Source organism: Panthera leo, chromosome D2 (assembly GCF_018350215.1).
Source record: "Panthera leo isolate Ple1 chromosome D2, P.leo_Ple1_pat1.1, whole genome shotgun sequence".
Taxonomy (NCBI): domain Eukaryota; kingdom Metazoa; phylum Chordata; class Mammalia; order Carnivora; family Felidae; genus Panthera; species Panthera leo.
In genome coordinates, this window is record NC_056689.1 from 2,302,316 (window position 1) to 2,319,409 (window position 17,094).

At 39.3% G+C, this 17,094-nt stretch overlaps 1 pseudogene; it reads left to right on the forward strand.

Moving 5' to 3' along the window:
- The first annotated feature begins 10,790 nt into the window (after window positions 1-10,790).
- LOC122202663 lies at window positions 10,791-15,251 on the forward strand (annotated as a pseudogene).
- Window positions 15,252-17,094: the final 1,843 nt, after the last annotated feature.

Sequence of the window (17,094 nt, forward strand, 5' to 3'; positions counted from 1 at the left end):
CTAATGGTGAACGGAAGATTTCCAAGCTTGCTTACCTATTTGTTTCCCCTATACTGAATTCTACAAGCTAGAGAAAAGCTCAGACTTTGTTTAAAATGTAAGAATATTCAACTCTGGCGAGTTTAAGAAAATTAAGTTTGGCCATGGTAATTTACCGTATTCATCACTGAGGCACCATTAATGTGAGCTCTTTAAAATTTTGATGTGAGACTTTATAAGTACCTTTCAGTAAACAAGAAAAGAGAATGGTCTGATTTTCATATGTAATTTAATGATCTATAAACGAGAAACAAAAAATACTAGAAAACCTAACAATCAGCAGTTCAGATTCAACTATTAGTAAACAGTGCATTTAATGGAATTAGGCCAGATATAACAAGTCCTTAAACAGACGTAGAATATTTTAAGTCAGAACCTGTAATAATCTGCACATTAAAAACATACACATACAATGTAAATGGAAAGTCATTTTTAGTCTTCTTAAATTTTAAGTTTGTTTACTAATTTTGAGAGAGAGAGGCATGAGCAGGGGGAGGGGAAGAAATAGAGAATCCCATGCAGGCTCCATGCTGTTAGCACGGGGCTTGAACTCACGAACTGTGAGATCATGACCTGAGCCAAAACCAAGAGTTGGATGATAAACCAACTGAGCTGCCCAGGCGCCCCATCATTTGTAGTCTCTAAAACAAAGGCATGACCAAATAGGTATTTTTTTAACTTGTCCATCTATTAGTATTGATAAAGATCTTTAGATGCGATTTCTTAGTTGCTTCTTGTTACATTGTACAGTTGAAACTGCAACTTGAGTAATCTGTTCTGGGACTTGGGACTGACCACGTATGGCTAAACTAAAACCTGAAGTCACGTGTTCTGTCTCCCAGCTTTCCAGAGCCTCAAACGTTCTGGTATTGATAAACGAGGACATCTATGGAGACACTCACTTTTTGACTTTTTAAAGATATACTGTAACACAATCTGAACGTAACACCATTACCACTGTCCTTACCGTGACTTCAATCCTTCCACACAATTTGTTTTCCTTCTCCTAAAGTGATGTCTTTATTTTCTACCAGAAAACGTAGTTGAAGAGATGGAGGGTTAGAGGATGAGACGTCTAATTCTGGCCCATCAGTTTTTCCTAAATTATGTAAAATTAGGGAGTGGAGCTGGCGTTAGAAGTTTCTGGTCCTGGTTGTTTATGGACACCTGGGTAGAGTGTGCTTTAGAGGCACCTGTGTGATATGGCGTAGGGGTTACTCAAGAGAAAGTCTGTCACTTAGAAATGCAGGATAATTCTCTATGAAGGAAGTCACATCTGGGTTGTGACAAAAGGAACAAGGACCAAGGAACAGGAAGACAAAAGGAGCAAAAATGAAGGAAAACAGGAAAGGTGAAGGAATTAGAAGGATCAATGGGACCCCCCTAAGTTCCTCCCACTAAAAAAAATGAAACTTTGTTTAACAAAAAAAGATGGTCTATAATTGTTGGCATTGGCTAACTGATGCAGGGTGTTCATTCTCCATACATTCTTAGGTGGTTGCAGAGTTCAATTAAAAACAAATTTTGCTCAGGCTTCAATTCTACCAGTTGTAGAGATTCTAATTCAAAACTTAACCTGGTTTTGAGTGCAGTACCCTGGCCACCAACACAACCTGGGCCCTTCTTTGAGGTAGAAAGTATTGGGATCCTCTCCAGAACTATTAAATTAGAAACCCTCAGGTTGAGGATTTAATGCTTAAAAAAATCCTTGGGGAGCCCCTGGGTGGCTCAGTCCGTTAAGCCTCCAACTCTTGATTTCGGCTCAGGTCATAGTCTTGTGGTTCGTGAATTTGAGCCCCACATCAGTCTCTGAGCTGAGCGTGAGGCCCCTGCTTGGGATTCTCTCTCTCCCTCTGTCTCTGCCCCTTCTTGTTTGTATGCGTGTGCCCTCAAAATAAGTAAACTTAAATAAATTAAAAGAAATTCAGTGGTTCTGATTTATGCATAAATTTGAGAACCACATCTAAGGTCCTATAGTATTCACTTCAGTACTGTGGACTACTCTAATACACAGGTCTCAGTAATCTAGATTAATACACAGGTAGCAGGACTGTGATTACTCTAACATGCAGGTCGCTTACTATAGGTTATTCTTTGTTTTTAATTTTTTAATGTTTTTTTTCTGAGAGACAGAGCATGGGTGGGGGGAAGGGCAGAAAGAGAGGGAAACAGAATCTGAAGCAGACTCCAGGCTCTGAGCTGTCAGCACAGAGCCCAACGGGGGGGCTCTAACCCATGGACCGCAAGATCGTGACCTGAGCCAAAGTCAGATGCTCAACACACTTGAGCCACCCAGGCGCCCCACTGTACGTTATTCTAAGATGCAGGTAGCACTAAGAACCTCTGGACAAACGGATCTCTGAACTCCAGGCTCCTAAAATTTCATTTAAATAAAGGCTGAAATTCAGTAAAAGCTAGAGTACACCCTACTTCTTGGATTTGCTTTGCTCTGTTCTACAGATTTCTCAAATAGGAATATTATTTTATCGAAGACTAAATTAGCTACTACATATAAAACATAGAATAGTGTCTGACATATAAGAAGTAAATATTCATTTTTAGTTTACTTCATTTACTGCTGTTTACTTATATTTTTGGCAAATATCCTCTGAAAATTTTACTATGAAAAAGGCTCTAAAAATCACTTGTTAGAAAAATTTTATTTATACTTTCTAATAGGATTTATTTTATACTAATCAAAAATTCTGTTTACCTGTAATAAGAGATTCTTTCCATGAATATTAACTCCTGTGTAAGTCAAGTAACATTATGTCCTGATCCAATTATTTGGGCAGACGTATGTCAGCATTTATTTCCTTTGTAACTGATGAAGAGGGTCCAGACCATTGGAATAAGACTGTTTCCTGCTAAATAGAAATGAGTAGAGTATCAGTAAACTTTCGTGTCTCTGAGCACTTCTATAATTACGTAAATGGATTCACTTTCCATCAGTACTGAGTCACAGACTATAGCTAAAATATTTTGAAATAGATAATCTTCAAATTTATTTAAATTATTTGACTCTAATACAGGGTGACATGAACTCATAGCTGAGCCAAAAACTAAATTTTGATCATTGAAATTTAGATTGTTTTTGCAGATAAATAGGATTTTGTCATAATTTCCTATTTTCAATGGTCTTCTAGTCTTTAACCAGATAGAAGATGTTAAATTCTGTGGATGTAAATTTTTTTCACCTGTAATAGCATTTGGCTGAACCATTCTGAAATCTCAAATGCTCAATTTTAAGAAAGAAGACACCTGGCTTTTTGTTATAAATACATCAATAACTAATTTTATGACCTTGGATAAGTCATAAGCTTCAATTCTCACACAGATAAAAGGGAGAGTGAATCAGATCTCTGAAATCTTAATAGCTCTGTGTCTATGTGTATCCACCCAGGCTCCACCTAGGAACTAGACTTTGAGAGAAAGTTACAGAACCTTACAAGTAATTTTGAAAGGGGGATGGTCTGTGGGAGGCAGGTTTCTCACTGCTGGAGTAGCTGTTGCCGATAAGCAAAGAGAAGACTAGAATGATCTGTGCGTGAACCCACGTTTTAATGGAGATACTGTTGGATGCATGTAGAAAGGTGCACAGATGTATGCACACATCAGTTAGCTCACACACAGTTCTGTGCTCCGTCAGTGGGGAGAGCTTAGAAGCCACCGGACATGGTGCCCAGACCTTAGTTAATACCATTCTGTGTTCAAAGCAATTAAGATTTCTTTGGAAAATGGCTGGGTCCTAGGACTGGGGCAATAGCTATATAACAGCCTGGGACATCTGAGTTTGCCAGAAAGTAAGGAAGCTCTCAAATCCCACCATCGTGGGGTTATGTCCAAGGCACTCAGGAGCTTTTTGAAAGAGCTTCTGATGGCCAAATATGTAATAATTTAAGCAACGCAATTAGACTGATATTATATTATACCCAAAGTGTACAGTAAATATCCTTAAGCCTATGCTGATACAAAGAAATGACCGAATAAATAGAGAAAAGACAAACCTCTCCTGTAAAAGATTTACAGTTTATATAAACACTCCAGTCTCCAGGCGTAGGGGGGAAAGAACTCTCTGCTCCTTAGGTGTGGGCTGCTAGGGATTTCCTGCCAAAAAGTACTGTGTGGAAAGGGCAGGAAAAGTACAGTGATTAAACCGACAAACACTGTCTCAGCCAAATGATCACGATTGACCTGAATAAGTCACGTCTGTAGTGTGTACCCTTGATAAATGACAAACACAGCATGTTACCTCTGTGATCTTCTCCCACCACCCCCCCCCCCCCAGAAAAAAAACAAAACCCAGTAACCCCAACTAAGCCATGAGAAAACAGTTCCCCAACTGGGATTTAAAAAATATCTACAAAACACCTGACTGATATACTCCAAAACTGTCGCGGTCATCAAAAACAAAGTTTGGGGCACCTGGCTGGCTCTGTCAGTTGAGCATCCGACTGCAGCTCAGGTCATGATCTCACGGTCAGTTGGTTCAAGCCCTGCGTCGGGTTCTGTGCTGACAGCTCAGAGCCTGGAGCCTGCTTCAGATGCTGTGTCCCCCTCTCTCTCTGCTCCTCCCTTGCTCATGCTCTGACTTTAACTCTCAAAAATAAACACTAAAAAAATTAAAAACCAAGTTTGAGAAACTGTCACATCGAAAAGCCTATGGACACATGACCAGTAAATATGTGCTATCCTGGATGGCGGGCTGAAGCAGTAAAATGCAGAAGGACCCTGGGTATCAGCTAGAAAATCTGAATATGAATTTCAAATCAAAATAGTATTCAATATTGATTGATTAGTTGTGCAAATGAACTGTAATATATTTTCAAAATAGAAACTGGGGTAGGTGGAAACTAATGTATCCCCAGTTTTTCTGAAAATCTAAAAACATTCCAAAATTTTTGTTAAAATTTAGTATTTTAAATTTGACTAAGGATTTATAATGTAGTCAGTATTTTGCAAGATGATACCAAATTTTTTTCTGGATGTTTATTTTTTTTAAAATGTCTGTTTATTTTTGAGAATGAGAATGCAAGGCGTGGGTGGAGCAGGGAGAGAGGGAGACACAGAATCTGAAGCAGGCTCCAGGCTCTGAGATGTCGGCACAGAGCCGGACATGGGGCTCGAACTTCTGAAGACTGAGATTGTGGCCTGAGCCAAAATCAGATGCTTAAACACCTGAGCCACTGGAAAAAACCAACTGTTTTTTTTTTTTTTTTTTTTTTTTTTTTTTTTTTTTTTTTTTTTGCAAAGACCTTATTTTTGGGTTTTTACGCTTTTCAGACTTCAAAGATAAGACATTGGCACTGTCTCAGATACTGGCTTCGTCATATATACGGGGGTGGCTGAGCATTATAGGTCAGTGTTTGAGAGGTTTCTGTAGGTATCCTGATAGTATGTTTCTCTAAAGAACGTGAGAAAAATAAGGCAACTTCCAGAGTGCCAAAACTGTCACTCTAGGATTGCAGAGACATTGGGGGATGTGGAGTAAGAGGAGCCGTGTGTGGATGTGGAACACTTTCTGCAAGGACGGCCCGTATTTCTATTTTGAACTTCTCTCACGACCGTGTTCCTTATTCCATTTGGCTTTTGTTAACCATGTTTGTTTTTTTTTTTTTGTTTGTTTTTTTTTTTTTTTTTTAGCTTCAGAGAAGTGACGTCTTTGCAACTGCAAAGATTAGTGGCTAAACTGTACAGTGATAATGGAGAATTAAGCAAAAATACTGAATTCTTGGGATGAGCTATCTTTTGATATTAGAAAAAAAACCCAACTAATTTTGCTGGCTCGTTTAAAGTAACAGGGCACGGTTGGTTTGCCGGAATGTTTTCTACATGCCTGTGTCTTTCCTTCCCAGCTGACAGCTCTTGACTTTACCTTTCTCTCCAGACAGCCTGCCGACTATCTTAGTCTCTCTCCACACCCCTCACTTTCTCTACACTCTCCCTCAGGGAAGCTGAAATGTCAGCTTTGACTCGGAAAAAGATGCATTCACCATCGGCTCATTTCTCCTTTACGCCATTCTTCACTATGTTGTTTGCCTGTGCATATGCAATTAATACAACTAAGAAAGGACTGTGGTCGTTATTTTTAGTTGCCTTCTCCCCTAATCCAGTTGAGACCTCTCCCAGAATCATTCGGAGAGGAAAACTTACCTCCGATTCCCCTGCCTGCCCCCTACTCATTAAAACCACAACAAAACAAGACCGCTTGCAAACTTCCAGTGGCTCTGTTCCAAATGATGGGGGAGACATTGAAGTTTAACCCATTCCTCCAGACTAGGTGCTGCTCTGCCTAACAGATGAGAAGTTTAGGGAATAGTTGCATATTACTGTAAAAATAAGTGTATCCTAGTTTATAATGGAGGAGACCTCTATTTCTTTTTTAGTAGGAAGGATGGTTTCTGGGAGTGTGGGCTTTTGATAACCAATGTTAAGTTCCCCTTAACACCTAGTCAGTTTCTAATGGAGTCTCTGATTGTACATATAGAATAACATTCAGTATTTTAAATCCTTATTGTTACTCTCAGAGAATCGCAGAGCCTCCTTAATTTTGTTTGAAAATCCAAGGAGACCCCTTCCTCCAGGGCGATTAGAGGGTCCAGTCTTATCTGGGATCGCAATGGAGCCTAGAACAGATAAAGCTGTCGCTTAGCCTAGAGATAGGAATGTCCAGGGGGAAAGTCACAGAGCGGTGGCCAATAGATAGGGGTCAAGGGGAGAGTAATATTGATGAAAATTAAGTTCAGAAATGAAGATCAGTTATTAGAAAAGGATCCCTTCATAGGAGTTATTAGACATCTGAATAGAATCCACTAGACAAATGCGGCTGACCAGGGACATTAAACTTAAGGGGTGGGGGGGGATCACAATTCATAGGATTAGGCAAAAGAAGCTACTGTTTGACATATTGTGTCTATGAGCATCAAGAGAAAGTCCTCCTGCCCAAATTACAGAAGATAGAAACCAGTGTTAGTAACAGCTTCCTAGTGCACAGGGCACTCTTCTGGAGGAAATGGACATGGTCTCTGACACACGAGCAGATCGTTCATTCTGCAATAAAATATTGGAGCCAATGCCTTGTAAATGATAGCCAGAAATAATGTGAGAAAGAGAACATACTTAGTTGCAGTTAGAAAAGAAATTTAATGATGCAAGCATAGACGATAGTAACTAAGCCAAAACTTGAAACTGAAACCTCTTTTTATCAAGGAAAACATTAATTGGTATTCTGTGAAGTTCTAGATTCCAACAATTGCTTCCTCAGTAGGTGTGACAAGGTTATTAAGGCTGATGTGAAATTACTCCCAACTGTGGGGGAAAAAAAAAGTTTAGATTTAATATAAAACATTTGAAGGTTTTATGGTTTTGTTTTTTTTTTTCCCCATTTGGAAATTTGGCAAATAAATTGCCAATTCTTCCTATAGATATTGTCCCATAATGAAAACACGTTCAAACAAGAGCTGTGTAGGAGATCTAGAAGTATATACGATGCCATGTACCATAAAGAATCCTTCAGCTCTCCTGGAATGATGTAGGTTAAAATCAAACTAGCCAGCTGTCTCCAGTATCACAGTTGGCAGCTAGGGGATAGGTTGTTGCTGTATTCCTTATGTCAAGAAATCTCCCTCATTATGTTTCTTACAAATCTTTCCAAAATAGTTGATGCATATACATGCACACGTGTGTATCCACATGCCCCTTTTTTATACATTTGAAAGTAAAATGCATACAGACGTGCACTTTGCTTTCTGCGCCTGAGAATAACCATTAGAGTTCTCTCTATATTTGAGTATATACTTTTATTAAACATTGCATGAAATTTCAATATTTGAATGTCAGTATTTTATCAATCAGTAATAGACTGTTAGATTAAGATATTTATACATTAGTTATTTAATGGCCATCTTTACAGAGATATTTGCAAATGTGTGCAAACACTTACGTATGATGGAGTCCCGGGGTGGAAATGCTGGGGAGTTACTGCAGAATTGCCCTTCTGTGAGCCATGGAGACCAACATTGACCATGGTCTGAAAGGGATCAGACTTCCCCTTCCTCCATCACATGCTATGTCATCATGTCTATTTATCTTTGTCAGAGATTTGAAAACACTGCATCATTTTTTATTTTAATTTGAATTCCTTAATAGCTTGTAGATAGAACATATTTTTATATATTTCAAAACCATTTCATTAACTTCTTTCTATAAATTGCCTGTTCATAGTGGTAACCAATTTTCTAATTAATTTCTAAGAACCTTTCTAATATTCAGGAAGCTGCCCCTTTTTTATATGGTTTGGAGAAAAGTCTACATTCTTTGGCTTCTGATTTCGATGTAAATGCTAATTGTGAGTTCTTTCTAATGTCAGACATATATACACACACGCTGTCTGGTGGCCTAGATAAAATGCATCATTAAAACAGAATTTTCCTTTGTTTCTAGGAGAACAATACATATCTTTAGTCGTGTGTTTCTTCCGTTTCAGTAATGAGGGACATGTAGGCTTATTTTTTCCTTTTTTATTCATGGTTGTTGGGAATTTCACAGTCAAATTGAAGAGTCAAGTTTGTATTTGTCACCATTTTTAGTAAATTTTATCCTCCACTTTACAGTAGACTTTTCCTTGTAGCTTCATATTTTAGTGGACAACTTAAAAATATTGCCATTTTGTGGGTCTGTGTATAGATTCCAATTCATATGGGGTGTGTTGTGTGTATGGATCAGTCAGCCAGGGTTGGGGGGAGACAGGGTCCGTTCTAAGAAGCCATGAAGTTATTAAACTAGACAGAAATGTTAAGAATTTTCCTTCTTGTAATTAGAAGCACATGTGTTCTGGATGTCTATCTCTAGTAAACTGCCACAAAAGAACAATATGTCCTCATTTACGATGTTGGGAGTTGATGGGCTGAACTAGGTGGTTGTCACCTGTGTCCCCTCATGCAGTCGCAGCTGAAGGTGGTGCCCTCAAAAAACTCTGCTGACCTTCTGTCACTTGTATTGGGATGGCTGACTGAGCGGGGATGGTCCTCTGTGACCCCCCTCAGGGGACGAGCTTGACCTCCTCTACAGCCTGACCATCTCCACAAAGGTGGGTTTCTTACATGGTGGCGTAGAATCCCAAGAAATTCAAGGGCAGAAAACCTAGATCTTGATTCTCCAAGGGATGGCCATGAAAGGATTTGGGACCATCTTTAATCTCAGATACCATGCAGTAAGGGTGCATTACTTTTGGATAAGTTTCTTAGGAATATATACTGTGTGGGTATATATATACATAAATATAGATCCCTGGACATTCTGTGCTCTGCCATATGTAATTCTGTGCATGTGGTACCACTGCACTAATGGCATGTCCTACCCTTCATCCCCTCCTCACCACTGAACCAGCTGGCTGTCATAATCCCCTGTATATCTATCTAGATCTATTTGGAAATAGACACAGAACAATATGTTTTAGGTGAGATTGCTTAAATATTACTGATATAATAATTTTAATGCAGTGGCGTAAGAACTTTTTATCCGGGGAATTGCTGGGATGGTATAATTCTTTGAGGGAGGGGGCTCAGCAGGGAATGTATCTAAATGCTCACATAATCACGGAAATTTTGAGTATGGTAAAAATTTATGGATGATCTTAGCGTTTTCTCAGGATAAATGGATTTTTGGGAAAGTCAGAACTGCAGTGCTACAGACGCCGGTGGTTGCATTCGGACGGATGTGACGTGCAGTCCTGGCTCTGGTCTCATTTGCCGGGAGCCTCTGAACGCCGTCAGCTTCCGTTTCTCCTCCTGTGCCAGAGTTGCCTGTCTATCGCAGCATAAAAAACTACCCCAAAGCTTGGAGGCTGCAAACAACAACGGTTTATTATGTCTCTGGACTGTGTGGGTTACCTGGGAGCTTTTTCTACCAATCTGCCTTAAATTTGCTTGGACGCTGCTGGCTGGCCCAAGCCCTGGTTCGGCTAGGATGGCTGAATTGTCTGCAGTCTGCACGTGGTCTTGCGTTGCAAACTTCCTCACCGCATGGCGATCTCTGGGTCCCAAACAGTGCAAAGGCGGAGATTGCAGTCCCGTTGAAATCTGGGCCCTGCGACGCACATGATGTTGCTTCTCCGCCATCCACTGATTAATAGACCAGGTTCACGGTGGGGCGAAAGAGGCTGTGCTTCCTGGTGGCAGGGATTGCAAATGATACATAGCCATATTTCCTCTTCTGGAGGCCCTAAAACCTCAAAATGTCAACAAAAAATAATACACGTGTTTAACGCAGTGTCTAGATTTTTCAATACATTTTCCAGCATAAAACTTTGGCTGTTCTTAGCATTTGTGATTGCTATTTCCTGAGGACTTCTCAGTGACCAGTCCCTGACACGTTCAGAGTTTGTAATGAGGCTGCAGGAGGCACAGCTGTATTCTCCTGACAGTGGCTCTGGTTGGTATGAGTTTCAAACGCACCTTTAAAGGTAAAGGTGATTGCGTTCGGGACGACCACCTTCCCTGTTCCTATGGCTGCTTTCCTCCTTGACTGCTCCTCATCTTTCTTTATAGCGCATATTCCCACCTCACATAAGTATGTCTTCATTTGTTTATTTCCTCTCTTCTTCACGAGATAAAGAAGTCTGTATGCTTGCTTTCCTTTTGGAACCTCAGGGACGAGAAACTGAGGTCTGTCGGGTTGAAGGGGTGAATGAATGATTCCACCAGTTGCAAAACCCATACCCTGTTAACAAAGGGTGGGGCAAGCAGTTGAGTATGACTGACATTGGTTTTATAATAAGGGTGAGTGAGCAAAACTTGTTTAACCTCAGTACCTTTTTTTTTTTTTTTCTTGGCTGAAATTTATATTTCTGAGAGTCTGCCCCACCTCCCAGGGTGGGGGGAAGGGGGGGTGGGGCGGAAAACAACACCTACTGAACAACTTACCATTCCTTTATCAGCGTTTTAAACATTCCTGAAGTACAGCCAAATGCATTATAACCTCAGATAACTTTTTTTTAATATTGTATTTTTAGCTCTTGGCTCAATGTCCCAGAACTTATATTCAAGAAATCCTACCAATCCTAACATGCCTTCTGAGGCTCCTCTGAAATACTGTAGAATAATAACTGATTTCTCTTTACAAACTTGTTTAAGGAGTCAGATTTAGAATAATTGTTTCCGAGTATCTATGAATGATGGTACTTTGTTATGAAGGACTTTGTTGTGTATCATAGTTAATTTGAAAATCAGCGTGGATTGCTTTACTTAAAATCCAAAGTGTAAACCTAAGAGGCTTCACGATGACATAAGGTTATTTTAAGAAAACATTCTCAGTGGCAAACACTGTTTTACTAAAATCCGTCTCTTTAGGTGGGAGAAAATGACCTAAGGCAGAATGAGATTTCAAGACCAATATTGTATGAGTACCATTTAAATCTGTTGTATTTAGTGGACACAAGTGAAGATAACTGATCTTAGTAAAGCATTAAACTTTTGAATGTCAGTTAGACCTTTTAATTAATAAGCATTGAACCTTTTTGTAAAGAACATAATGTAAATATATACTTTTTTTTCCCATGCATTTTTATTCCTAAGGAGTCTGGTGGGTTCTTTGAAAGTAAAAATGGTCTTTAGAGCCTGCCATTCTGGCATAATTAATATTATGCTGAAACAGTTCTTTCCGTTTATAAATGTATTTATCTTACTTGATTTGAAAATAAAGCGATGAGGAAGGTAGAGCCTAAACAATTATCTGCATTTTTCAGGCAGAACTGCTGAGGTTCAGAGAATCTGTCACACATGCAAGGTGCACAGCTGGTGAGTAGTGGAACTAAGACTAGAATCTGGGTGGTCTGCGTTCTACTCCATGAACTCCCCGACCATAACCACCACCTCTACAGGCACAACACTCCTACTCAGATTCCATAAACTCCCCTCAAGACCCCTATAAAGAAGGCGCTATTAGCCTCATTTTTCAGATGGAAAGATTGAGGTTACAAGGGGGCACATAGTGTGCCCTAAGGTCGTAGAGCTAACCAGTGGCCGAGTGGGTAAGTGAACCACAGAAGTTTGTGCCTGTGATAAATGATCTTTCCTTTATGCTTCTTACTCTTCCTTGGTATGTTATGGGAATGTTCATTTCTCTTAGTGTTTCCAGCAGCTTACCAGAACCATGGTTCCACTAAGATTGAGGGCTTGAGCGTGTATGGACTTGTGTATGTACTGTCTCTATGTAACCTCATTCCTTCTGGTTATCCCTCTCTCTCCTGGTTTTTTTTTGTTTTTAAGCTCTGTACCAACTGGTACCAAATGGAAAATATCGATGTGCTATGGTGACGTTTGCTCCTTTCCATGTTCAAGGTGCTCACATTTTTATTCTGAATGAAATTATCGCATTGATTTTTCAAATCCTGTAAAGTATGAAGCCTAGGACAGTGTGAGAATCCACCCTAGGAGCAAGGACTTTAAAATGATTTGTGACTGCTCTTCAAATGGAACAGAGGGGGGTTAGGAAGTATTTCCTGTAAGGATGATGCTGATTTTCATCGTTGTAAAAAATCTTGCCAGGATTGAAGCTATATTCATTCTTCACAAGCCAAAATACCTTCGTCATATATATGGGTGCTAAGAATTTTTTTTTAACTCATCTTTCTGAGAGCTTATTTGGCCAAGAATTAGAAATAGACTGCATTTGTGAATAAGTGGACATCTGCTCCAATTCCTCAGTTCAAATGCTGTTGAAGACAGAATGAAATAGAGCACCCATAGTTCTGTTCTGGGGGCTGTGGATTGAATTAGAATGGAGATTGAAATAATTGTTGTCCTTAAAGGCAGAGAATCTAGTTCTTAGGCAAGAAGATAGGGATGTTTTCTTTTCCATCTACACTCCCTGTTCTATTAAGTGGTTACATATATCATTTCAATTACACTGGGATTGATAATCTAATTCCAATGTCAACACGTTAATTCTCTGACATTGAATTAGAAATAAGATGAGATTTCTTAAGAGCTTTTAGTAAAAGAATGCATCTGAAGCTTATGGACCTAAAAGGGAATGACTAGGACACTTCATGACTCAAATCATTTTTAATATAAATTATTGCATACTTATCAAATATGATGTTTAGATAGTTTAATTGGAAATTCTTAAGGGGTGCCCGTGTGGCTCAGTCAGTTAATCGTGATCCTCAGGGTCGTGGGTTCGAGCCCCACGGCAGCTCTGTGCTGACAGCTCAGAGCCTGGAGCCCGCTTCAGATTCTGAGCCTCCCTCCCTGTCCCTCCACTGCTTGCGTGCTCGCGTGTACACTCTCTGAAAAATAAACATTTAAAAAATAAAATGGAAAATACTTACCTTAAAAAATCATTTGGGTTTAAGAACATGAAACATTATAGGAAACAAATCCTCATAAGGTGTCAGTATTCTAGCAGATAAGTATCCTTGAGTCTATGTATTTTACACATGACATGACTTGCCTAACACATGCATTTGCTTTCCGTAAATGTACAGAATTTGTTTCTATCGTGTAATTGTTTGGCTCACTTGAGCTTTATCATAATAGCATGTCTTAAAAACTTCCTACATTAAGGGCATAGTTTTTCAGTCCGTGAACATGTCTTTCACAAGTGTCTTTGATCCCCAGTGGGGGCCCCAGTGCTACATTTCCACGTTGAAGAGGAGATCCCCAAGTCTGATCTGTTCTAAATCTTAATTCCATTTATCTCCCAAAATATCACAAAAATCTTTCTAGTCTCAAATGTTGGCATGCTGACCGTAAGGAATGCGCAGCTCCCAGAGCTTCTCCAACAGAAACTGTTGTTCCTCCTCACGGGGACGATTCTTCTCTTTAGAAACCACGAGGTGTTTTTTCTGGTGAGTTATTCCAGGAGTGTAGACTTGTAACAGCTGACCGAAGGTCCTGGAGGAGATTGCTCTTCGATGCAGTAAACTGAACGTACACCGTCCTGCTTATGGGGCGCGGGCCCGCTAACAGGAGAGCTTTCCTTGCCCGCGTTTACTTCACCATCCAATCCTCTTAGTTGAACGGCATGTTTGGTACGGTACTTACTGGGTCACGATGAGGAAACCCTGCCTCTCTGTTCACTTGGATTTGGAAGGTGGGAAGTCTTGCCTGTATTTCCCTCTTCAGTCTTGGCACAAGTGGGAGCTCTCTGTATATTAAAAGAAAGAACACTTTTTGGAGAGGCTGCAGATACGCATGGGGAGATCGTTAGTAGGTACTTCAGTGGCTCTTGCTTCAAGTTGTTCACGGTGCTTTGTAATCGGAATAAACCGTGTTAGGTCTTCGGGGCTGCTGGTACAACTTGGATTCAGGAGCGTGTCGCAGAGCGTAGTGGAGGCTTGTGCGGAATTATTCCGGGACGTAGCAGTATCTACCCTCCCTGAGTGAGTCTGTGTGTCTTGTTTGATCTTGCCGGAGCATTTGGTCTTTGGGTCGCACATATGCTCGTTGAAATTGGTAATTATCTTGCTGTGGACTCTGTCTCTGCCATGTTTGTCGCTCTTGGACATCTGGCACCACGTAGTCCATGAGCCTGTAGAGGCGAAGTATTACTGCAGACGACACTACCCTGTAGTAGTGGTCCGCTGGACAAAGTTATCGTGTGCAGAGGCAGAGTATGACTCCAGACAACACCACCCTGTGTTCCTGGTCCATCGGACAGACTTAGAGAGGTATCTACCTTGGGTGGAGTTTTAGAAGTTCGAAACGAGCATCTTGGGACCCTAGGTTTTGGGCCCGCTGGATCAGTGCATGTAAGAATTTGACAGGATGCAAATCAACAAATGGTTCTTGCTCAAGTGACCAACAGGCTTTACACTCTAGGGTCTACTTGCACTGTTCAGATTTTCAAGGATGATTGGATTAGACCTGCCTTACTCTCTGAGCCTGTCGAAGCCAATGTCCTAAACTTTTCAGATCCCATAATTTTATACCTCCTTTAAAAGGTGCTAGTGATTCAAACCCTGTCACATTGACTCCTGCTAAACCTAGTAGCCCACTTCCAGAATTTTCGTTCAGCATCACTGGAAAAAACATGCGTCCAGTTATTCCACCAAACATCCCAAGACCTTAGGGTTTGGGACTTAATCATGGACACACACCTTATAGTAGCATCCTTCATCAAGGACTTGAAGTTCCAGGATTCAGGACTGGTTTTACAGGTGTGCCAAGTCGACTGGAGCTAACAATACAATTGGACAAGTGAGACCATGATGTACTTATGTACTTAGGAATATTGATCCCTTGACTTCCAATTCATTTAGTAATCAACTGTGTATTGACTGTTCAATCATTTACTGTACGTGTTAGAGAATAGTATGTTCAGGTTACATGAAATCAAGGAAAATAAATTTTTGTAAAATTTATTTGGGGCTGCGAGAACCTTCTAAATATTAGGGTTATACTTGAGGAAGCAGATCTGTCACATTAAGTATTCTCTTCAGTGAAATTTATAAACATGCTTCTTGAATAATGACATACATTCTAGGAAAGGGGGGAGAAAAGTGTCCATTTTAAAAGTCTCTTTTATAGTTTTTCCAAACTTAATTCATACGTTTTTCTTTGATTTATATCTTGCAAAGGAAAAGTAAAAGTTTTTATCAGAAATTCTAGAACATGTTCTGTCTAGCATAGCTTAAAAGACTTATTGATTTTTTTAATAGTGTTTCTCATTAAAATAGTTTGTTACATTTGTAAGTAGTTCTTAAAGTGTTTTATTTTGGTTAAACGAATAACAAATCCTTTGTTAATGAACAATGAAGGAATTCCAGTTTTCTATATTACATTTAATCAAAGACCAACATTTAAAAAATGACATAATAAAAAAATACTGACATAATGATGGAACTTAAATTTTTTGTCACCCTTTTGATTGGCATTTTAATCTTTTTTAACAAAAAATCAAATATATTGCCAAAATATATGGAATCCTATGTATAATGTGGGATTGGATATCTTTTCAAAGTTGCATAAATAGTTTGAGTTTATATTATGATTTTGCCGAAATAGACCTTAGTTTATAGAATACAGTATTGGGAGATCTGTAATGGTCAATTTCTAACTTACTTTGCTTTGTCAGAGTCATAAGTTGATGAAGTGTGAGAGTCACGTGGATTATTTTATTTTTTGTTTTGATTATTTTCCAAACGTAAATGTTAAGGACTTGCCAACATAGCTAGTATTACTTATAAAGAGTATCACAAGCAACGTTCACCAATTAAGACAAAAAAGGGGAAAAAAAAAAAAAAGGTTGGGGTCATATTTAAGGTAGTTTGTTCAATTGCATGAACCTAGAGAAAACCAGATGAAGGGAAGAAAGAGGGGAAGAGTTATTTAGTTCTTGCCAAAAACACAGATGATTCAGGTCAAATTCATTGGTTAATAATGATTCATTTCTCCATTGGATATGGGTGTTTAAGGTTTCATTTATTAACCACAAATCAATGAGTGTTTTCATTTGACATAGTAGTATAGGTTGCCTTTATGGTTAAATTAAAAAAACCCTGTAGCTGTTAAATTCAAACAAAATGAACTATCAACAATTTATCAAATCATACACTCCATACTCACATGGGATGTGAGGAGTCCAAGTTTAAACTTTTGGGACATGGTTTTCTTTAAAATCGAAGAGTTTCAGGTCTTCTCAAAATCTTACCAAAACTCCCAAAGGGCGTATTCAGGTAGAATTCTATTCCTTCTTTCTTTCTTTCTTAACATTTTTATTTTCATTTTTTTAAAAGAAATTTATTGTCAAATTGGTTTCCATACAACACCCAGTGCTCATCCCAAAAGGTGCCCTCCTCACTACCCATCGCCCACCCTCCCCTCCCTCCCACCTCCAGAATTCTGTTTCATAGTTGGTAAGCAGAATGGTACAGTCCAAGACTGGCTTGAATTCCCCTCCAGAGGAAATTACTTGCAGGAAATGCAAACAAGTCAATGGGTTATTATTTGATACTTTATCACCTATGAAGAGAGCCATGTAATATATACAGCATATTATGAATATGAAAGACACTGCACTCCTGATGATTTTTTGCATAATAACAGGTACTGA